Source organism: Megalopta genalis, chromosome 12 (genome assembly GCF_051020955.1).
Source record: "Megalopta genalis isolate 19385.01 chromosome 12, iyMegGena1_principal, whole genome shotgun sequence".
NCBI classification, from domain to species: domain Eukaryota; kingdom Metazoa; phylum Arthropoda; class Insecta; order Hymenoptera; family Halictidae; genus Megalopta; species Megalopta genalis.
The window spans coordinates 11,326,190-11,352,261 of NC_135024.1; the positions used below are offsets into that span (position 1 = coordinate 11,326,190).

At 34.0% G+C, this 26,072-nt stretch overlaps 1 protein-coding gene across 3 annotated transcripts in view; it reads left to right on the forward strand.

The window, feature by feature from the left end:
• Positions 1–26,072, forward strand: part of LOC117222967 (opioid-binding protein/cell adhesion molecule) — a 727,814-nt gene that overhangs the window by 64,738 nt on the left and 637,004 nt on the right. For all 3 annotated transcript variants that reach the window (XM_076525588.1, XM_076525593.1, XM_076525589.1), the window contains exon 2: positions 15,868–15,937. The gene's annotated coding sequence lies outside the window, so the exon portion shown is untranslated. The remainder of the gene's footprint in view (positions 1–15,867; positions 15,938–26,072) is intronic.

Here is a 26,072-nt window from a genome sequence, read left to right on the forward strand (position 1 = left end):
AGCGGAGGTATAAAATGTAATCCGTAAACTTGTTACAGAAACCGGGCGATTATCGTGTCCAGAAGATAAATATAAAATACAGCGGTGTAAGTTATTTGAAGAATGTTTATTGGGATCGAATGAAAACTGCGAAAGAGTGTTAGCTAATTAGTCGCATACTGTGAGAAAATAAGGGTACGTGGTAACCTGTCACGTTCTAGATTCGTTATTGCATAGACGACAAAAAACGATAACAGAATATTCGTTATCACGTTCGTTACGTGGCAACGGTAACGTGTGTACACCTTAGATTACAGGAAAAAATTGGTATTGGTTGCGATAGGAGAAAATGTTACAACAGAACGTTATCTAGTTCGAAGAGGTAAGTATTATGCTGCAGTCCTTGGCTACAATGTCTTATCTACTAATGTGTCACTTTTCAGGATATTTTAAAATATTTGGAACATTACGTGTCTCTTACCTTTTAAACAAATCAAATTTCATTTATTTGTTTTCACTTATTTAAAAATGATTTGATTAATTCAGAGCTTAATTTTTTTGGATTATAAGACATGTTAATTGGGACAATTTAACTAAGAAGAACAGTAATAGAGTAAACAAGCTATTTTTCTCAAGCTTTATAAATTCTCACGGTTACCATAGTGCCAAAATAGAGAAAGTCAAAATTAAGTCACTGATTAAAAGAAGCGATTCATGAGATCATTTGAAATAACGTTTTCGTTCCTTTTTTTCGATAATAACTAATCTGCACATGATATTCTGAGCGTTCGTGATGTATGAATAATGTTAATTATATGCTCAATGTTATTAAAATGTTGTATTATTTTTTCGCGGTTCAAGGTCAGTTCGAAAAAAGTTACACTTATTTGAATACTGATAAAAAAAATATCGATGATCTAGCAGAAATTTCAAAAATAATCGTAAAAGCGATCTTCTGTTTACAATACTTTTCCTCCAAAACTATTCAAGCTATGATTGACTGGAACATTTTTTATACTACTAAAAATGATGCAGTGAATTACGCGTTCGATCTTAAACGAGACATCTTGTATGTACACGATATATCCATCGTTGATGTATTTAACGCCATAACAGTTCAACATCCAGTTAAGAGATGCAATCAGATTTTTGTAGCAATATGAGAGAAAGAAGAGGAGCTTCGGATACAATGCACACAGATAGAACGTTGTGAAAGAAATATTTTCTGTGGAGGTGCAAGAACGTGCTCGGAAGGAAACAGAATACGAAGGTTGAAACACGCAGAACGACATAGCTGCCCCATATAAATTTCAAAATTCCACTTTGGATCTGTCATACCGCCAAGAATTTTGATGGAATCAGATGGAAGAATGGACGTTGTGCCCGGAAAAATTGAAATTGATGAAAATATATTCAACACATCATGGATACATACTGTCGGTTGCCAAAATATTGGGACACCTGTCCAGCTTTGACATATTTGCAGAAAATACTTGCAGAATATTACTATGCAAGTTGCACTTGTATAGTTATTACTATTGATTCCAAAGTTGAAAGATTATATCGTAATCTCACGAAAACTGATTACAAATTTTTACTCAACTTGCAAATCCCAGTATGTATTGCAAGGTGTTACAATAAGACATATATTTTGAAAGTAGCATAAGCCACTTTTTTATCCCCTTTGCGACGGTCATTTAGCTACAGTTCATTTTTCTAAAAAAGCTTACGCACGATGAAGAGAACATTACAGATACGATTTGTTTCATACCAATCGATCATGGTAACGTATCATTGAATCAGGAAGTTTCAAGATTCTTTTCAATTATTTACGTCTGTAGCAAAGTGTAATTAGCAAAAATCGGACATGCTGTTGTTAAGGTTTCTACCTAATTTGTGGTGAATATTAATACAGTGTGTTTCAAAAGTCACTCGCAATCAGGAAATCAGTGACCAATGAGCGGCGAGAAAAGCTAGCGTGAGACGGCCGAGTCAATGGACGGAACTGATCTTGGTCTCGTTGGCTCGGCTGCCTCGCGCCAGCTGATCTCGCCTCTTATTGGTCAATGTTTTTCATTAATAACTCGTAAACAAAGCCGCGGATTACATTTGCGCGAAGGAAAAAGTTCTTCAAACGTCCCCAGGAACCCCTCATTTCCAAATTTTTTGTAATTTTTGGAGCACTCTGTATATTGACACACGGAGCAATATCCTAGTGGCTAACTTAAAAAATCAGTGACGATATATTCAGTGATGTTTGAAAACAATATCTACTACTTATTTATTAATCAGTCTTTTGGTATCAGTTACGTATTCGCAACAATACATACATATATATATATATATATATATATATATATATATATATATATATGTATTTCATGTAAAGGACAAGAAATTAATTTTATGAATAATAATTATTTACAATTGTAAGACATAGTATAATATGTAGAGAATTTATAGCTTTTCCTTGCCAACATTTTTATCATATTTTATGAGAGGACACGATATATTTAATACGATAAATACAATAAATATAACTATGGATATTAGTAACGCTGATAGCGAACGTGTTAATATCTTATGTCTCTGCTAGAGGCGTCAGCGTGGTGACGCTAGTTTTTTTATTCGTTGTTCCACTTTTACAACAATATGCCAGTTTTCCGAAAATGCATATCATCTGTAGAAAGAATGGCAGCTGTCCCTCGAGACGGAACATGAATGTAGCCCAAAATATCTCTGCAATACTTCAACGGGGTGGAACTTCAACTGTTCGAACGACCAGTAGACAAGAACTCGAAGGTAGTATAAATAATATTGGAAGAAGAGTAGATCCAAATTTCTCCTGAAATTTTCAGATTCGGTGTAGAATATATTTGATACAATATAGACTATACTATCAGTCATGAATGATGCAATATATTTAAAATAATGACTATCGAAATAGATTCTGTATGAGCCGGAAGATAACTGTCTAGGACAGATGTCCCAATTACTGCCCTAACTTTAGTTAATTATTTCAGAAGTTGTGTAACTTAGAAATCATTCTAATTTTTAGCATGATAATGGGGTTAAGATCTGGTTTATTAAAGAACATTCTTTTATATAATAAATATTATGTGTTGATTGGTAATTAATTGAAAACAGATAAGGAAGTGCAATGTCCCTATAATTGCATCGAAATTGGTTAAACTTGTTTTGTGCTGTGAGCAATTAAAAATCACGGAAACCACAGTTTTTCACAACTTTTGACGCTGATCGTAAGAAGTCTGAAGATTTCTGCATCTTCCATTTCTTGTAGCTTATTTCTATATCAACCGATTTTCATGAAATTTTTCAATTGCATATAAGTTATCCACAAAATGCATTGTTCAGATTTTCGGTATAGACTCAGATGAAAAGGTTAAAAAACATGAGTGCTTTTTATATCTTCTGACATTCCAACCAGTTATAATTTTTGCAAACATTTTTTTCGTCAATGTGTAGTTAAGCGATATATCAGAAATTAAAGTCTCTTGGTCCAATTTAAAAATAATTGTTCGATTTTTAAAAATTTCCATATATTTTCGTAACCGCTTCTATGCAGAAACACAATGTGTGTGTGCGTATATTTGTGTGTAAAATCATATGCGACTGAATGCCCGTTATGCATCAAATATCGACTTGTGACAACTAAAATGAAATAGAAATGATTTTGATACTGTAAAGATTTTGAAAGTTTAAAAGAAATATGCTGTTTGCCTACCACCCGGTATAATATGTATGTAACCTGGCATACAGTTATGCAAACTCAGTAGTATGCACTACGCACACTTTCTTGTACTCACATAATGCACAGATGATATTAATGGGCCGTTGAAACACATTTCATACACCGTTTCCACTACGCGCAAGTAAATTAGCACCACGGTAATTCTCGGTTGACCTGGACTTTTGAAATAATTGTGAGAAAGAGGGAATTTGTATATCAGTTAAAATTTCTTTATATTTTTTTAAAAAAGGGAACATGTATATTAGCAACAATTTCTTTATATCTTAAGGAAGAGGGAGCATGAACATTAGTAACAATTTCTTTATATTTTAAGAAAGAAGGAATATGAATATCAGTAACAATTTCTTAAAATTGAAGTCCTTGCTAGATTAAAAAACATTATACAGTCTTACAATTAGTAGTGTTAAAGAAATAAAAACATTGTTAGATAAGAAAAAATCTCGTGAACACAACAGAGAAAAGAAAATATATAAATAAACCAGCAAACAGTACCAACAGTTCTTCATTTAATTGTTTTTGTGCACAAATTTTTTTCGATCGCACTTTGATGTTCACACTCATATATAATAAACGCTAATAAAATTAGTTCCATGACCAGGCATATTAATTCTTAGCAGCACACGAACAGATTATAATTTTTGATTCCAAGTATAAACTTTCAACGGGATAAGATGTTACTCTTCACGAATGTCATCCTAGGCAACTGTTATCCTACTTGTAAAAAGCCGGAAAAATTAAAATGCAATTAACGAGTTAAACGGCGAAACTTTCGTTTCGCTGCGAAATTACTTGGTCATAATTATTCGTTTCAATTACCATGGCAAAGGGATCTTACGCGCAGTCGAAACTTTCTTACATGATTTTTCAGAATTATCTTACGAACGAGAAATGAATCAACGAAGGCGCCAGCAGTAATGTGCAATATTTTTTCGTACCTTATCACTTACAAAGGAGGATTAACATTATCTCTTTTGTAAAAATGACAAGGTACGAAAAAATTACTCATATATTATCCTATAGTTCGAAACTATCCAAAATTTAAATCATTGCCGTATTACTTTCTTTACAGTTACAACGATTAGAATCACTTTGATTGCAATAATTTCATAGAACAAAAAGACGATTGATATTTATCGCGTGCCAACATTTATTTGAATGCTTAAATATTGATGTCAAGAGAACAGAATTTTGTTTGGATTTGAATGAATGCAATAATATTTATTAAGACGTAAGATGCATTGATTTCTCTCTAATATCCTACTTATCCCTAAAATAGTAAAAAAATTTTCTGGATAATGAAACACTGAATAAATCTTTTATTAGTAAATCGAAGATGATCCATTTCTCCGATAGGACGAAACAAGTTTTCTTCATTACATGTCTCCTTTTACTTTCATTTCTACACATTGATAACAGAAGAATCAAATTTTGTTTCCATTTAGATTTCCATTTGATTTCATATTTAGTAGATTTAGTAGATTTAGTAGATTTCATATTTAGTAGATTTAGTAGATTTAGTAGATTTCATATTTAGTAGATTTGAAATCTGTATCACGAGTACGAGTTGTTACAGTACAGTGACTTTCATTAATATCCTCATACTCATCTTAAAAATTGGGCCAAATGACTTGAATTGTTTTAAGATATTAGGAGGAATAGTCTACTATAGACAATATGTAGACAAATTCTTGCAGCAAATGCAGTTGGTTAGTCGTTCCTCGATCTGATGTCCAGACCTTTAATCACTTAAAACCCCAATATGACTCCTCGAGGTTCAGATGTTTCCTCCATCTAATCCCAGAACACCTCAATTGCTGAGGTTTCCTTATTCTATGATACAAAAAGAAAATCAGGATCCTCCTGAACGCACACCCAGAGAGATCATTCCAGTTACACACTCGACATTTAGATCGTTCAAGTAAAATATAATTTTTTCAATTTCTAGAGTCTGCATTCTAAAGAATGTATATGTCTAAAATGCAAAAAATAATTCTAATTAATAATTCTAATTATTACGTAAAAGTTATATCGTGTTTTGTTATCCATGCTAAATTGCCTATTACTTGCACTAAATTGGAAAATAATATAACGTGCACTCTAGGTAGAAATAGGTACATATATAGAAAATGGTGGTGGGTTTAGTATTAATACTAAAGTTCACGGTGTTGAACGTGTACACGTGTATTTAATAATTGTATAGTCGTGTATCCGTGTACACGTGTACATAATATACACGCATACTTAATATTCATGTGTATCAAAATCCGTGTATTTCAATACACGTGTACATGTGTATGTTCTGCTTTCGACTATACTTCAAAATTTTGAAACTTTAGCCTACATAAAATAATTGCATAAAATAAAATATGGGTAATGGGTGGACGTGTACCGAAACATGCGTGTACACGTGTGTTAAAAACAACACAGATCAAAACATGTGAAAATTAATTATACGTGTAGACGCGCGCGTGAAAATTAATTATACGTGTACACGCGAAAATGAGATACGCGTAAAATAGAGATCACTAATTAATACTATCGAAATAGTAATAATAATCAATTCTATCAGAATTGTTCGTCTTCACCGTGTGCAGTGTAGATGCGGATAGCGAAGTATCATCGCTATACATATACTTGTCCAAAACTCTTTCGTATCCTGCCATCGTCTTGATGGTCAGAAATACAATTCTTTGCGCTTGTTTGCCACGCAGAATGCTAAAAGCATTCCAACAACACTCCACGACACATGTCTGGAATGTAACGTATCTCGTCCGTCCACTTATCACGTATCATGGCTGATGGAGCCATCCATTTACGTCTTTTTAGAATACATTTATTTCGAAAACAATTATCAAACTTATACTGCATCACGTCTGGTATGTAAATGGAGATACATAATTGTACATTGAATTTTACGATTAACACTGCTAAGACTTTCGTTTATGAAATGTGTATGAACGACAAATTATAGACTTAAATATATTTCCATATATTTTACGAATTTGATATATTTATTTTGAATAAGTATCGAATATCATCATTTGTATTTTAAAATAAAAGTTAAAAAATGTCACATAAGGAGAACTATCATTCACGAATATCTTCTGTTTTTGTTGCGTTTTAAGCTATGCATAAGTCTAATAAACATATTATTTGGTACTGATTATTATCGTGATTTTGTTCTATTTGGGTTTTCGTTTCCATGGTTTTTTCAAATGAATTGTTTCTTATTACGTCACAAGCTCATACGGAAATAAGAAATAATAATTGTTCCAGAAAGTAGCATAAAAATGTAGAGACAAATCGTAGGCTTAATTAATAGATTACGAAGTGTTGCAAAAAACTTTGCAAAGTTGTGCATCGAAAATTAGAGAAAACTCTAATTACCTGCATTTTCACAACATTTTTTTGACAACAGCTAAGAATGATCTTTTGAAAAACATTTTGGAAATTGTTGCTCAATCATTTGATATTTTGAATTAATTTAACTTGTAATATAATCTCAGTTTTATTAAGAAGTAATTTGCATACATTGCAATCTATTACGTTCAAATACCAGAAAAATATGCAATGAACAAGATGGTAACAACACCATACAGAGTTTATATAAGAAACTGTACGTAAAGAAAGAAAATATTTAAAAATTTGTATTAGATTTGTTCTAGTAATTACAGTTATTTTTTAAAATTCCGTTAAATGGGGAATCGTTACTTAACTTCCACTTATCTCAATACATCATGTTGATATCACAGTACAATTATGAAATAGTAGACAGACTTTGGTGACATTTTACTTAGCTTTCGTGTACACAGTCTTTCTTGACACATTTTTATCGATGATTGTACGGGCATTATCAAGAATGAAATACAAGAAAATCTATTGTCTCTGTTCGACCATTACCTGGTTTCTACCTACTACTTCTTCCAGAGCAGCTGCTAGGAACAGATATCCGGTGCAGTCATAGAAACTGTTATCTATCGAATCATCGCTGACATCGTGGAACTTCTAGAGGATCGAATCCTCCCAGGAATTTCACTACAACTATCTAATTGTGAATGGTGTAGATATGTTGGTATATTTACATGGTATGATCATCTGAAGATCACCATGAACGACTGCCTTAGATCATGTGAAGATCTATGTATGTCGATAAATTATTAGTTTAGTAGATATTTTAAATAAAATTTTGTGGATTCTTAATGTGGATTTTGTTGTGCTAGAAAGTGAATATTATGTACGTTAAGATAGTCACAATTATTGAACGTAATTTAATTGGAAAATAATACTAAATAGCTGCAAAACTAATCATTTTTCGACATGCATAGATCAATACTCTTTTATAAAATATATCGAGTTGCATCAACTAATTATATAGAAATATATATGATTATAATTAAAAGAGACAGTAATCTTGAAATCTCCGAAAATTCTTCAGTTGCAAAATAGAATAATTATTACCGTCATATACATCTCCGTGAATTGAACAACATTTCAATATCTTCAAAAATGACAGATATATTTAGATGGCCACCTTTAGCTGGAACACTATGTATAATAAGTTTAAGAACATTGTATTATGGTGCAGTTACCAAAGATATGCACGCATTTTTCAGCCGGCTTTATATGTTTCGAGAGGACCAATTGCGACTACCTGATAATTGTGAAAATACAGAAATATGCAAATATCGTGAATGTACTATGTTACAAATTTTAAAGAAAAATTTCTAGCGCAAATATACGTTACAAAGGTGTTATAATAGTACAGCAGTATTTATTAAAACTGCATGCCAGATCGGTGGAGCTACTTAGTAGATAGAATGGAAAACGATAAAGAAAGGTGTCGAGATAAATAATTTAAGATGGCGAGAAGTATTTGCTAGACAGCTTAAACTCCTGAGCACACCCGTATCTTCCAGGTCGTTAATATTTCATTAGGGAAACTCGTTTTTTCCAGGCGACGTCGTTGGAAGCTAATATGAAGACAGATCCGGGAGCAGTTCGCTATACATGGTATATACTGGGTGGTCCGCTTAAACATTGTCAATTAAATATCTCCTCCAATAGTGATGTTACAAGAAATGTTTCATATGGCATTTCACTGGTATCAAGTGGTGTAAAAAGTAGCTTTTATTAGGTGATCGATGTTGATTGGCATACAAGTGCATATTAAAATGCATCCAGTCATGTATAACGACTTGCTCTTGAAATGACCTTTGACTCTAAACATGAAAAAGTAACGTGAAATTATTGCCTTTCGGTATCCCAATCAAGATTTAGGAATGAATGCAGTAACATGCAATGCTGCATGATGCAATAAAAAAATGCATTTGTATGCAAATCAACATCGACGGTCTTGAAAATTTCGATAAAAATGACCTTGGAAATAATTACTTTTTGCATCGTATACGTAACTTGATACCAGTCAAATAACATATAAAATATTTTTTGTAACATCACTATTGGAGGAGATATCTAGGCGGCAACGTTTAGCTGGAGCACCTTCTACAGGAAGGCCGCTAACTGCATATCCAAAAGGAGTGTCATTTTACATAAAAAATTTAAGTCGAAATTATACACTGAAATGTTTTCATTTGGAGTTTCGGTTCCACAGAAAATGAGTTTGAAAATTCGATGGCAAATATCCGTGCCATCGAATTCATGATCTATAGATTCTACGTTTTCAGGTCAGTATGTACCTAACCCACACCTGACGAATTTTCAAACTCATCTTTTTTTTCAAAAACGAGACCGCAAATGAAAATATTATGTTGTATGTTTTCGACTTGTTTTTTTATGTAGAATCTCTTCCTGTTCCCCATCCAAGCGTTCTAGCATCAGTTACGGATTTATCTTGTATACACAGTATTGCTGATGACCTCTCGTGTCTGCGACCCGAAATCATAAACCAATATTTCAACTACAATGACTGAAATAATCTTAGGTTCACCCCCTCTCCCGCTTGTGATATAAAAGTGTGTTTTATGTAATATTTTTGTTTTTATTCATTAGCAAGTGATTCTTTGCAATGCATTTAGCAAAAGAAGTTAGTTTAGTTGAAGCGTAATTTTTATTAATATAGGCTACAAATATATTAGTCATACGTACAAATTTCAAAATACGTGAAATAAACATTGGTCCATTTTGTATTTTTTAATTTAAAACGTCAACAAAAATTCGAAAAAAAATTCAAAATCAAAATTTAACAATAGCAAGAATAGAAGAATAGAATAGCAAGAATTCAACAATATTTAATAGGTCCTCCTTTGTTTTAAATTACTTCAATCAATGGCTCTTTTCGGTACTGAATCAATTGTCTGTAATTGTACCTCCAGAACTGATGTTGTATATGTTGTATATGTATACTATGTTTCGATAATATAATGAGAAATAATTTTATAATATTTATATTGCACAACACATATTTAATCTCATAACTTTCAACAAAAGCTTTTTCTTATACAAGTATATATATGCACAGGATATAAATATAATAATATAAAATGTGGAATATATAAATAATATAAAATGTAAAATATATGAATAATATAAAATATAGAATATATAAATAATATAAAATGTAAAATATATAAATAATATAAAATATAGAATATATAAATAATATAAAGTGTAGAATATATAAAATATAAATTTAATGATTTCCTTAGCTTCCATGTGCAGTTTGGAAAAACATTGATTTAGAAAAGAAGTATAAATTCTAAACCTTCGAAAACCTCACAAAAAGCATTTGTAGATATATAATAAATCAACTGTATAAGTTTTAATGCGAAAAGACTATGACAAGCGTTATGTTTTTATATAATTCTCGAAATATTCATTGACTGGGAGGTGTTCATTCATCGGACAGGTCACCCTATATAAAGATGCTCAGAGCTTAAACAGAGCAGCGAAGAAGACAGAAGGGCAAATATAATACCTGGATTTCTGAGAATCTCTTGAACCTCTGATCCTCCCTTCTCCACATGCGCAACTTCTGAGGGTGCAAAGGACTGATCATCGCGTGACAATGTTCACTAAGGGACTGTGGGAATGATCTGACAGTTTTACCGACGAACGAGTTCGATCAATTCAAGCCGAAAGTGCTTCAAGTTTCATCACTAGATAGAAGTTGTGGTGGAATGCCTATCTCTTGCGCGCCGAAATTACTCTTGATGGTCATTCGAGTTTCCGTTTCAAGGTCTCAGTTAGGTTAGACTTTTCTACTCCATTCTACCTATGCCAGAGAACTCTTGTGCTCCGGAAAATTATTCTCTTTGAAACGATTTGAACTGCCAACACGAGGCCTTAAACTCGTCAATTCTTAGTTCGGGTATCGTCTTCTATGAACTCAAATGAAGGATTCTTACCTCTGTTTCGATGACCTGCTTTTATGGGAATAATTTGAATTCGAGAGGAAGGCCTGATTTCTTGGCTAGTATTGTATTGTGTGTAGCAATAACTAAGAATTATTAATTCAGAAGCAATTTGTGTTCTCGATTACATCTCCCACATAATTAGCTAGAATTAGACGTAATTATCTACAAAGTAGTCCGCTGTACAGATATTAACGGGCTCAAAACGTATTGTACATACCAAATTGGTAATACTAGCGTCGCATGTAATCATCGCTCGGTTATATTTTGCATGTCACGTATCATAGTAATTTACGGTTGGGATTATATGTCCGATTTAATCACTCACAGCATGCGGCTGTGATATCGAGCTAATAAGGACCATATTCGATCTTAACATGTTCGTTCTACGTATTATTTCTTCAAATGCTGTTGTTACCTGAAAACCTTTAAAAAATCTTTAGAATGCACATTTAAGGGCGGGGTTCCGAATTTGGCCTTGACGGAGTTGATACTTGTGCTGTATGTAGTTGTATGAATGGTCACCAGAATTAGCTAATTAATCAGACTTTCGATCGATAGGTGATTTAAGTATAATTTGTAAAAATCGTCCCTGAGCATCGTCGTGTAACAGCAACTCGGCTGCACCAGCAGTACTGATCACGTGAACGCTCCGTTTATATTTTGTGCCAGTTCTCGCTCAATCGAGTATAGATACGGTGGTGTACACGACAATGGTGTAGAACGACAATGATCACGAACGTATACATCGCTAATGTTAGCAATAGTGACACAACTGTGCCCTAAGTTGCTCTCGATTACCATTCCTTATAATGCTCTACAACGTTTAGCACCCTAGTATACGTAAACGCACGAAAGTAATGTATGAAACCATTGTTTTTGAACTGTTTTCACGGTAGAAACACAGTTTAGAGCACAGTAAGTAACCGTGCCAGGAGGGAAACTCGTACAGTTGCCAATGTTCCATACTATACTGTAAACATGTCCCACCTCTGATCTTGGGAGGCTAGGATCAGGATTAAATAATAGCTTTGGAATTAAACGCATATTCTTCTCCTTGTTAATTTGTTAATTACTGGACAGCTGATTTTATGTGTCTACGATAAAATTGAGTATTTAAAATTTGAAGTAGTGGAAAGATCAAAAGAATTTTACAATGTCGATGAAATGATTAAACAAGGAATGAACTTGCCATTTAGTTTCTATTTCATGCAACTGATGCAGACAATTTTTATTTTGCATAGGAATCCACAGTATATTAATTATGTAACACTTCCTAAACTATAACAAATATGTGTTTAGCAATATACATCCTTGTTGCATAGCGATCCAGATCGATATAGTAGTTGATATTTTCTAGTCACATGTATTTCCTGCTTTTTCTCTCATTCTTGAAATTCGATTTCGTTATGTCGAAATTATGAAAAAAATGTATCAACATAGTAGGAATCATATATATGTATACATATACGAAGATGTTCAGTGCGTATCGTATGTATGTGTGTCACGTGTTATATGCTTGTAAGAAAATATAAATGCTTTTAACTTACAGTGTAAGAAATCTATTTGAATAATTATTAATTCCACAAACGAATTTAATAATTGGATACTTTGCTATAAGAATATCGCATTATAGGAGGACTGCTGTAATTTTTGTACCGTATTATATCGTTGTCAGAATACTGTGTTACAAAAGCATACTTACTACTATACAGTAGAGATCCTAAATTTAGGACGATGAACTGACTCGACACAGTGCATTTTTCTAATATCTTTCTTTCTTTTTGTCTTAATCTTCTGTTGACGACTGTAGATCAATAACGAAACAGAAAAAATGGGGTTAGCACAGTATCGAAATCTACGATTCATGTTTCCATTCATATAAATCAGGACTGGAGACTCGAACCGGTAGCCCCACTATCATATCGATTCATTCGAGTCGTAGTCGACAAATGCGTCGTCCTATACTACTGTACGAATGATGGCTTTTTTTAGATGGCAATAGTACAATACAAGAAGATGTATTCGGTCCAAGTGATACAGCTGGTGCTCTCTGCATTGTATTATAATATTTACGTTCTAGGGTGACTTGTTCAGTGATCGAACACTTAAGCAACATGTTCGTTAAAATGATCGTGTTTAATCTATAAGCGAACTATTTTGCAACTCAATTAATAGATTATTGAGTGTAATTTTAGCATTTCGTGATTGCCATAAACTTTTTAACGCGTCAAGTGCCGATAAATTTTTGCAAAATGGCATTTGCAAGACATCCGCACGTGTATGATAGAATTACTGAGTAAATTTTAATGTGAACAAGATACGACAAACGTTACTTCTCCACATAATACGAAAAATGTTCATTCACTAGGACTTAAATTAAATATTAATATAATAATTATATTATTATTACATTATTATAATTATTATATAATAATTAAATCATTGGACACATTGTCCTACTATGTGCACCTTCGTAACAAGCAAAGTTTGTATGTAGCAATTGTTCGAACTACTGCAAATGTAGACGTTTAGACGTAGAATTACTGTTCCATCTCGTGTAATCGATAAGCAGAAATCTTTTACGTTGCGATAAAATCATAAATTTTCTTTACCGGACAGTCTCTCGATGGTTTTATTGTTTAAAAAAGCCGCAGTTCCTCGATTGATTCCTAGATAAAACCGAAAAATCAATCTCGGTAATGGTATCACTTTACAACGGAATTGTTACATGTAGCTTGTGCTGTTCGTTAATCTTTCCAATCACACGAGATGCGAAACCTGGCACTGTCTTTCCGATCGATGCACGACAAAATGGACTTGGCAACGTTCACAGCTACAATCTCCTACATTCGCTATTCTCAATGAATCGAAGCAACATGTTCGAAGTACGTTTCGAAATGTATTACTTAATAGTTCCCCGTTTCGTTGTAAACTAATACATTGCTACAGTTACAGAAACCTGGCAGAGACGTGGAATTCATTATCAGGAGTTGCACTTTTATAGAAATTATTTTCAAGGAGTTCCAATTTTTCTTTCATTACTACGTATTCGGAAATGGAATAATCGTCGTTTACTAGAACGTAATGTTTTCTTCTTATGTGTGATCAACTTGAAAGCTGAATGTATGTGCATGGATCACTTTTTGGTATGAATTATTCGAAACAATTACGTTGAATTTGGTTGCATAGATTGTTAATCGATTAAAAATACTGGCGAGTAGATTCGAATACATAAACAGGAGGAAGCAATCAAATGTATATGCTACGAAAAATGATTTTATTTTCAAGAATCTTCTGCACTTACTTAGTGTAGAAAGAATTTTTTTGCAGATCCACACGTTAACAATGGCCACGTGATAGTTCTAAATCGTCACAGAATAATTTACGTTTAGTCGAACGTCAATATATTATACATTATTATTTTTTAGTTTTCCTTTTCATAATTATTATTATATATTACTATATTAACACACAATTAAGATAAAATAATATTTTAAACGGGGAGTCTAATTTTAATAAATTATCTAAATAATCATTATCTAAATAATCGTTATCTAAATAAGCATTATCTAAATAATGCTGACAAGTGTGCTGATCACTGAATTACGTTAGGATTGTAATTAATACATGTGAAAAATAGAAACCTCCAATTAAAATCTGCTATTAATTTCGACGACGTAAAGCATTTACATTTAAAACAGTACTGTAATATCTTTTACTGCTGTTAATTTCTATAATTTAGTGGGCATCTCTTTTAAAATATTAACGTCGCGAGAGGTTATAGTCAAACGTCCTTTATCGAACCAAGACTATTTCGAAAGCGTACGCAGATTTGCAGTTACAGCTGTGACAGGAACGCGTTACAGTTTCTGCCATAGTACCATCTCGAAATTCGGGAGAGATTTCAGAAGTGGTGCCCTCGACCATTTCCGTGCTGCACGATACGAACGCGTTATTCACTTGCCGTGTTGAAAAGCGCCAGAGCATCAGACCATAGTGTTCAACTGACAGTGTGCTCGAATTATAGCATAACACGTTCTTGCGCGGAATAGAATAAACGCGATTTTCCAGCTCAGGTATTCTCGATTCAATTTCTGCAATTTCTCGTGACACTTAAAAACGCGTGAAGAAGATCACTGGTCGCGAAAGTAATTATACATGGAGTGGGTAAAAGAAGAGATTGGAGATTTTTTGAAACGGTATAACTTTTTTAAAACTGGACTAAACGATTTGAATTACTTTTTTAGATGATAGAAGTACTGGTCTACTACACAATGCATAAAATAATTTTTTTTTCAATTTTGCTATTACTTCGAATGACAAACAAAATAAAGAACTAACGTTTTTCACGTTTTTATTAAGAGACGATAACGAAATTTAAAAAAATGCGTTTTGTAGATTTCGGTAATTTATATGCTTGCTGACAATTTTATTGAAATCGGTTTGCGCAGAGTCGAGCTACAGGCGTTGAAACATGTCAACTTACGGTTTTGTAAGTTAAAAGTGTAAAAACTGTGATTTTCGCGATCTTTAATTGTTTCTGGCTTTTAACGTCAACCGTTTTCGATGAAATTTCAGCATCCATAAAATTTACAGAGATCTACAAAACGCATTTTTTAAATTTTCCTAATCAAAGTACCATCAAAGTTTTATGCACTCATATTTAACTTATATACGTGAGATTGATGCGAGAAATTAAAAATTTATTTGAATGATACATCGAAATGAAATTTTTTGTTCAAGGTGTATGAACAGAACGTCACGAATTGCAACCACAAACATTACGATGTAGGCGATGGAGCTTATCATCAATGTGAGTATTTTTTAATTGTAAACTTAAAAGCAGGTACTCTGGATTCATGCATTGACAATACCGATTTTCATTGCATTGTTGTCACTTTAATCAAAGATATTTTTTTGCCAAACTCGTGCATAATATTTATAGTGTAGGATCAAAATGTTATTTAAGGTTTCAGTTCAAAATGTTAATTTAGAATTTGCTTTATGGATAGTATCTGAGAAATGGTTTCAGTACAAGTGTTATTTAGTGGATTTCAAGTGATTATCAGATTATCGCTGATTATTTTTTATTTGTATTTGCTGTATTTATTTTGGAAAAGTTATTTTGATTCACTTCGTCTATCGAAAATTATCAAATATTTTTTCTTGTAATTAGTATAACTGTCTTGTCCCTCCTCCTCCTCAGGTTCTACATCGCCTATTTCTTTTTTATTAATTTGACATCTTTTAATTAATTAGGAATGTTTTAGTGAACATCAGGTATATATACAGGTTTGAGAATGCAGAGTACAACGAGATCTAGAATTTATTTCATTTAGTTTCTAAAATTTCAATTTTTGTACTGTTATTCGAAAAGTGATAAAAATTCTTTTTGGAATGAAGAGTGAGACCTGCATTTCTATATTTCATCTGTATTTTTTAATTACTAACATCTACTAACTATGACTATCCGCCAACATTGTCGGCCATATCTGGTAAGTACGAGCGCAGATTATGACGTGCGTACCACATGAAAGATAGATGTTTAGAATACCTTTTTTTCTACACGTTCTTTCAAATAGTTGCGAGATATTAAATGTCTGTCCTCTTTGAAATTCGTAAAAGCATATTAATATTTACTCTGCTGGCGTTCCGACTGAGTAGGCTGACTGTCCTTTCAGCAAAGTCTAGAAAAATCATCCTCCGAGCGACCATACATACATTCGTGCATATGCCACGAGCATTAATATAACTTGTCAAACGGTACGAGCAACTTCTGCGAATAAAACGAAGCAAAACATGTCATATAAATAGACCATATAAATAGACCAACGTAATTTGACGATATAACATGTTTCTAAAAATTACGTTTACGAATGAATGTTTTTATAAGCTGTGTTTATTAATATCGACAACTAACTAACAATAAGAAAGTTTATTGAGCGAGATTATATATACGTCTGATATATAAACGAATCATACCCACTGCCGTTACTGAAATGAAATGGAATCTAAGAGAAGTACTCAATATTACGCATTAAAATCAATTTGGCATGAACGCAAATTTTGTATTCACAAATACACAGACATTGCTATTTCAATCATATAGATACGCATTTCGGACTAATGCTGAATTATTTATTCTCTAGACACAATGTTCTTTATTCATAAATCATACAATGTCCGCTCTTCTCTACCAATACATCAATTCTCCACCGCTCTTGCTATGTTATTTATCCATTCAAAAAGGTATCACGTGGGACAAGATATTAATAATATTAGTTAAAAAAAAAAAATACCGACACGTAATTACAATGTATTCTAACCAGAATGACTTTTCGATATCCTAAAGTAACTTCTCTTACAAGCATAAAGTTGTAATCACTTATTTCATGTGCATGTAATGACTTTCTCCTTTTTGGTAATCATCAATTAGATCGTTTTAAATATAAAATTGATCACCACTTAACGCTCTTAAGTATTTATGTTGTTAGGGAAATTTCAAATTACTTTGAGTAATAGTAGATGGCGAATCATTTTATCTAAACAAAAATTTATTGTCTTTTTAGTAATATCTCTTTAAATAAAAACCATTAAAGTTCTATCGCAACCTCTTGTTTTATACCTTCTGAACTTTTAAAGATATACAGGTTGTCCCAAAATTATGGTATTTCCGGGAAATGTAGAGTTCCTGAGATCGTTTGAAGTAACTTTTTCCTTTGCAAAAATGTTCTTCGAGGCATCGTTAACGAGTTATTAACGAAAAACGCTGACCAATGAGAAGCGAGCTCGGCTAGCGCGAGGCGGCGCAGCCAACTAGCTCGCGAAGCTCAATTCCGTTCATTGGTTCATTGGCTCGGTTTCTCATTGGTCACTGTTTTTCGTTAATAACTCGTAAACGAAGCCGCGGATCGCATTTTCGCTGAGGAAAAAGTTGCTTCAATTGACCTCATGAACCTCTCACTTGCCGGAAAAGCAATAATTTTGGGACACCCTGTATAGACAAATAGGGAAATACCTATATACATACATAAGGAATCTGTTCAGCCCGAAGAAACGAATTGTGACCGATAATAAAAATAGTTCAGAACTATCAAGATCCCCAACAAACTTGCACAATTTCAAAAACATCAGAGTTTTCGGGGTTCCGAACTTCCTTTGTTAAACGTTACTTGTTGTAGATCGAAAATACCGTGGCTAATTAATAACAGATAACTATGTAACATTTCGTCATACAACTTATCATCGTAAATTTAAGTTTTTGTATAATCGTTCTCCAAAGTCAAATGGTTTTTTCCGAACCCTGGACTCCCTTACCAGGTATCGATGTCCACGAAATCTATAAATCCGATCAGCCAAAGGTAAGTCGCTCACAATATGTAAGGAAGCTTCTTAATTGTAACCGATCGATTCGCGATTCTATAGATCTCTCCTTGAAAGCAGCCATCTGCTTGTCATGCGATTATTTTTCCGAGTGCTTACATATAGGTCGCGTCATTTCCATTAATTCGGATCGTTTAGAGTGGAATGGAACGTTCGATCGATTGCGCCGGAGTGCAGAGAGAAACGGGCGCGAATGTAATTGTAAAACGTGCTCTCGTTTTCGCATCTCCACAACGACCAGTGCGTGAATTACGACTCGACCGTGATTTCGTCGCTCTCCCAATTTCGAATGCGGCGTCAATTTATTATACGCTCGGCAAAATAGAACGTATCGAGGAAAAATTTTCCGTTGAATAGATCCGTCGAGCATTCAAACTGCCGTATTTCGTGTCTTTCGTTTAAATTGCGTCGCAGCTTAAATTTACACGTATATCGAAACAATATTTGCTAATGGGAACGCATCGAAAAAGCAAAGTTAAATGAAGTCAATACACCGCCGAACCATTGAATAAAACGGAGGCAAGCAACAATTTAATGAGACGCGTTACTCGAAGTATTAAAACGGGCAATTGTTTATTGCTCCAACTGTGCAGCAATTTATTTGACCGTTACGGAACGTTCATTATACCGTTCATAAGCATAATTAAGTTAATTAAAGTATCGGAAGAATATTTATGAATTTCCAGTACAGTATACTATAAATAGACAGAGGGTTTCACGCATTTATGAGAAAATTGAGCAAAATTTAAATAATTGAACGACATCGATATACCATTTCCAACTTGTTAAAGTTATTAAAGGAACAGTGAAATTCTTGGGGACATCCTATTTCTTGCAACAGATGCAAACGATTATTATTTTTTATGAAGAGCCGCGGATTAATTATATATGTTCGAAGTATTATATAAGTCAATGTGAACGCGTAAGGCGCATCCAAAAATGGCAGAGCCACCTTAGAAAATAGCAGCTTTGGAAGTTTGGTAGCCATTCGAAAAGATGACGAGATGTGTAATGAAAATGAAACGTACTTCAAGTCGGTATCAAATTCTATTCTCATCAATATTTAAGTATTCAAGCAAATGAGCCGTTTATTTTGAAAGTGGCCTAAGTCCATTTATTTGAAAATCCAGATATTTAAGGTTTTTACGTTTTAATAAATTTAAAAATATTGCTAATTGATAACATGGTGGTATAATGTTTTTGTGTTCCTAAGGGTCACTGCGTTCTTTCAGCTTTGCTGACATGAAATTATATGTATAAGGTAGAAATGTGAATATTAAAATAGCTAGCTCGGTGTGTTTTTGAAAAATGACTTAGGCCACTTTCAAAATAAACGGCTCAAATGTTGGCACATAGTAAATATAAAGAAAAAATTCTAAGAAAATGGCACGACAGGAGTTCAGATGATGACCAGATGAAAGGTTCGTGTTCGTAAGTTGTAGAATACTATTCGAGGATAAGTACCTGGGGCGTGTGGAAGTATCGCAGGTCATTTCTATTTCTCTTTTCGTAGCTGGAAAATGAATTCTCTTCAATTTTATAGCGGTCTCTGACAATAAGAAACATCGAAGCTCTTCCTCTGCCTGCTGAGACTGTGCCAATTCTGCATATTCCACGCATTTGTTGTTGTACATTTCTTTAACTCGGGACAATGCAGCCGCTATCATAGTGGCATTCCTTACAACGTGTTGAATGTCGATTGTTCAATAAAACTCTGACGTCTACATTGCTTTGGCGTTCATTTCTTTGGTCACTATTTAAAACTCTATACTAGAGATTTATAGTAGATAAAGGTAGCAAGAAGATGACTGTTTGAACGCAACGTATCGAGGACGTTTAGTAGAAAATCGTTTAGACCTGATTGGACAAAAATCATTGATGTGTCGAACGGCTAGAGTCTAGACGTAACCAAAGCAATCATCCAGTTTCCACGCATTCTCGCAGTCGACATTGTTTTCATAACAGCTTTTACGTTTTCCGCGTTCCCAAATTCTTCCCTTAAATCTCTTCCTTTATTTTCAATCTCTTCCGTCGAAACCACACCTCCAGCATTTAGAATATGCATCGAAGCATTTTACACTTTCTTCAAACATCATTTTATGTGTAGACATTATTCTTCAAACATCATTTTATAAGTACACATCATTCTTCAAACATCATCCGAACAGTCGACATTATACACAGTGGCCCACAAAGGTGTTCGTACACCTTTTAAAACACAATAATATTTTTAAAACCTCAACTGAATGACTTGAATTTTATTTAGATGATAAAGGGACTAGTTTACTAGATGGTGACAAAAAGCTTTTTTTTAAAATTTTATCATTACTTGGAATGAAGAGAAAAAATTAAAAACCCTCGTTTTTTAACTTTTTTATCTGAGCCTATAACGAAAATTTAAAAAGTGCCTTTTGTAGATTAATTTTTTCTTTTTATTCCAGGTAATAGCAAATTGAAAAAAAGCATTTATACTCTCTTTGGAATACCACCACTTCTTCCAGTGAATCTTCCACTTGCAAAAACACTTTTGAAATTCATTTGTCAGAATTTCCAACAGCTGCCGTGTCGCGTTTCTTTAATCGTATTTCACTATGAAGATGATTTTTATAGTTTATATCCAAAGATCTATATTTCATCACCTTTAATTGCCTTTTTGATTATATCAGGGTTGCTTCTTATCAATTCCAAATTGTTTCGAGCTACTTCCACTCGATAATTCTTCTGGTCTTCCGTCAGCAGTCGTGGAATGAATTTAACAACCACGAGACGCATACGCAAATCTTTGATTAACATCTCCGAAACAATAGTTCTTGGTATTCCCAGTACTTGTTTCATCTCTCGCACCGCTAAACAGTGAATCTATTCAATTCAAAGTTGAACACGATCAACACCTTCGTGGGTTCCAGCCGTTGCAGGTCTACCAGAACGAGGAGGAACGTTTAACCCTTATATTTATAATCAGGTAGCCTTCTCCTCATTCATTTCAAAATATCTTTTCTTCCTGCTAAAATATTTCAATATCCGGCTGGATCGTCATTTTGCACATTTCCTATTGATATTTGCTTCGATTCTACAATTTTGTTATCAGAAAAGTACTAAAATTGAATGCTATAGTTTATATATATCCTTTTTGCACTTCCCATCCTCTTCTCCTCTAAAGATATATACTAAAATTGAATATTAATTGTCTGTAGAATTTCTATTCCTTTTTGCACTTCCCATCCTCTTCTCCTCTAAAGATATATACTAAAATTGAATGCTATAGTTTGAAATATAGCATTCAATTTTAGTATATATCTATTATTATTCTATCTATTATCTATTATTCTTTAGTATATATCTATATTTCTATTCCTTTTTGCACTTCCCATCCTCTTCTCCTCTAAAGATATATACTAAAATTGAATGCTATAGTTTGAAATATAGCATTCAATTTTAGTATATATCTTTAGAGGAGAAGAGGATGGGAAGTGCAAAAAGGAATAGAAATTCTACAGACAATTAATAAAACTAATATTTCATTGTGGTAATAAATATAAAATAAATAAAAATGGATATTTACACGAATATATGCAAATTATATTAAACAGTAACGTAATATAGGTGCTCATCATAGGGGTGCCCGGGTGACCCGGTTATAGAACGACGAGGACAATTTTGATTATTGACATAAGGGCTGAGCCACATAAACCATTCCGAAATTTGTAACCTACCTATAGATCAAATGCTGTAAAGTTTCAATCATTACAGAATGCGACACGCAGGAGTTTCGAGATTACAACAAATGCGTATTGCTGTCAACAGAAAGTTAGCAGGGTCGCACCACTTACCATGATCACTCACAAGAGATCATCCTGCATGACGTATACAATTTTTATGAATATAACACACAGGTGCAAAGACATGCTCAAAAGAAGGACACTTTCCGAACAGACTGCGCAGGTGGCAGTTGATGATATATAATTTCTCTCGTAATCGCCTCTTAGAGTGGGGTGTTCCACTTATTGCCAATGCCACCCTGCCCTGGATCGGCACGGATTCGGTCGGGGACCGCAACTTATGGGTTGCGTCTACAGTTGATACGGCCCCTGCGGAACCTATATTGGCAGTTGGCCAAATCCGGGCCTGTGCGGAACAGCTGCTGAGCGAGACGAACAATTATTCTTTCGAACAACTTGCCCGCCTCGTTCAGCGAACAAACCGGTCGATACGCGGTGGAAGAATCTGCGGGTCATCCTTTTCTCTGTAGAAGAGCCATCCGCGCTCGTACCCTAGTGGGGAAGATTGCTCGAATCAAATGGCTGTTAAATAGCCTCATAAACCGGGGGCCAAGGTTGTTCAAGGCCACGGCCTAGACATCGCCCGGCGATGCCGATGCCTGCGGCAGTTTCTATGTCCTCTAAAGTCTTTGAACAACTCCGGTAAACACGTCCTTGGAGACCTCAAGTTTCGTCGACCAGTTGGTAGGGTCCGAGTGGATCGCCCTTCCTCGCGATGGAGTGGAAAGGGTGCTCACCAGCAGCTCCAGGAGCTCAGTCCCCATCTCCCGTGCAATCGGAAACATCCAAAGGCAGAGTTCGCTTATTATACTTTTGTATGGTTGATTCTTAGGCAGACGGTTTAATGTAGTAAGAAAGAAAGTGTTTCGTTCTGGACCTGCTATTTAAGTAGAAGGTTCTTTCTGTTTCAATAATTTCAGGATCGTGAAAATAATATGCCAGATTTCCTTAAATTTTCTGATGCTTCTCCGGCTAAGTTCTAAGTTCTCTACCTTTTCATATCAGTCATAAATGTATTAAGTTCGCAGTTTACTGATCAGTAAGACTATCTAGAAATCCTTGATTTATTGTACACCAAATGTCGTAAGAACAATGCTGAATAGTTCAATGGGACTCATAGAGGATCAGCTCTCGAATCCCTGGAGTTAAGCAGGGAGCTCATTTTTCGAATAAATTCACCAAGAATGGCCGAGCTTTAGTAGCTGTTTCACTGTTGGGAGCACCCCAATTCGAAACACGCGGAACTCGGTGTTTCTCGTCCTGAGGCTAGAGATTTCCTTACGGTACTTCTCCACCTACCGTCTCAGTCGGAGAATTTCCTGATGCTGCGTTTCTTGATGAACCGACTTCGCACAGTGTTTTACAAGTACTGCAAATAGTAGTCTGTTAACGTTCGTCAGGTGGTGGCTGTCCCACACGTAGAAGGCTTTTAATCTTCTTGACAGTATCCAGAGTGTCCGCCCGCATCAACCCTTTTACAATTAGGAACACGGCGAGCTGGACATTATAGAATGCAGCTAACTTTATTCATTTAGGGAGATCCTCCCTTCTTTATCCTTCCTTCGCCAACCGACGTGCCTGTAAGAATGGCCTTCAAAAAACGTTAATCAAAATATCTTGTTGATATTATCATATCGGACCGGTTTCATTTCACTTCTGAAACTATTTATCCTATCCACTAATCCAATAACAGAGAAGTTCTGATTTTCTGTTTTCCTTGACTAATTCTGTATATAACAGGTGGATTAATTAAAATTGTAGCTGCCCAGTCGCTGCCATGCCTTTACAATTTACATAGCCGTTTCCTATTGGCAAAAGGATATTTTTAGACTTTACATAAGTTCGGTGCGAGCCTGGTTATTGCGGATCTACACATCTAGTAGCCGCTCACAGATCCTACGTTGGACAGCATTTTCATGCTCTTTTAGCAGGACATGCTATCCTTGTCAAGGACGGTATAAATAGCCCTTTGAAAACACCGGAGTGCCTCGCTCGTTTGAACGACACGTCTCGAGGTACTTATTGCTGATGAGTATTTGTTTATCCGCGGCTTTCTACAGGTTTTGAAATCAAAACTAATCACCCATATCTGGGTGACGGCTATGTTTCCGCAGTCTTCGTCCAATTAAAGCAGGTAATTTATAGTAACTCTATTTGTAACACAACTATGACGAGTATAGACAATATAAAGTATAAAGTAAACAAAAAGAAAACATTGAAAATATACTTATACTAATAATAAAATAAAATAATGAAATATAAAATATATTTATACTAACAAATTATACTTACATTTAAATTTGTTTTTAAAATATTATATCATTTTATTAGTTATGATGGAATTCGTTATAACATTGTAAACATAATTGGGGTGATTCTGGACACTTCTGTAAATTTTTTTTTGCTTCGTGGCGCCGGAAGAAACTACCAATTCGCGCTGGGCGTTCGACGTGTTAACTTTATTTTTTCGCAAATAAAATAAACTCTTTTACAAGCGTCGTTCTTTCATCTGCAAGTGAAATTCATCGTTATGTAAGTGAAATTCGCTTGCATGTAATTACTTGAAATAAAATTTATATTAAATTAGAAATTGAATGATAATTTTTGAATAATTATTGAGAACTATTGAAGATTAATTATATGCAGTACAATTTTGATTATGTTTTTAAACAAGTACACTTACTAAATAAGAAGCAATAAAGAAGAACTAAATAAGAATTCAGATAAATATCGCCTCGCTGTAATATCTCCTTCTTTGCAACAATAGATAATATTATTTATAAATATTCTGAAATGCCCCAGAATCTCTGAATCTACAGCAATGTTCTACATAATAATTACGTACAAACCAGAATCAATATTTTACGTTGGGCTATTATTATACTTGAAAATGTTCTGAGGAATAAACTTCGAAAGTTTTAATCACACGGCGGAACATAATTTGCAATCGAATGCTACGGCCCTTGAGAGTTGCGAGCTCAAATTGTATTCGTACGCGAAGTTTAACGGGCGCATATCGGTTACGCTCCTCAAACTGTGTGACAAAATCACATGGAAATACACCAGAGGGATACCAGCTCACTGAGCGAGGTTAGTTTAATCGTAACGAAATTGTATCGACGGAAACTTTGCGGTTTACTGCCATTAATTCCAATCAATGAATTCGAAATATGACCATCGTTGATTCAATTTTTATGCCCCTTTGGTTCTACATATCAGTGTATCAATACAATCCATAAAAAATGAAGGCTTGAACAGATTGTTATTGAGAATAACAATACCTTTTGGGCCGTGTAAAGTATTTGATTTTTGTATACATTTAATGAAGCACCCTCCTTCTATCGCATTCCAGTTAAACATGGATTATTTAGTAAGTAGGCTTTCATACACGATGCCATGTTATTCTACGCAAAAAGATAAGTCGAAAAGAAAGAATAACATTTTTTCATTTAGGACTGCGTTTTCGAAAGAACTGGATTGAAAGATACGTCAAATTCGTGTGGCTTGTAGTATAACAAGTAGAATTGGTGTGTAGTGATCAGACGTGCCTCTTCATTTCTATTCAATAGAATTATTTTTCCAACCTGCTTTTCCTTATATAAATGGAACCTTAATTGAAAAAATGTTACTCTTGTATATTGGCTGAATGAAATGCAAATGAAACTGTTAATTGCTCCTATTGAATAAGTTGCATGTGTTGCGACACAACTATTTCCATACCTTTCATAATAATAATAATAACAATCTAAAATATAATTTTGATTAGACTTTTAACATATGTGTAAA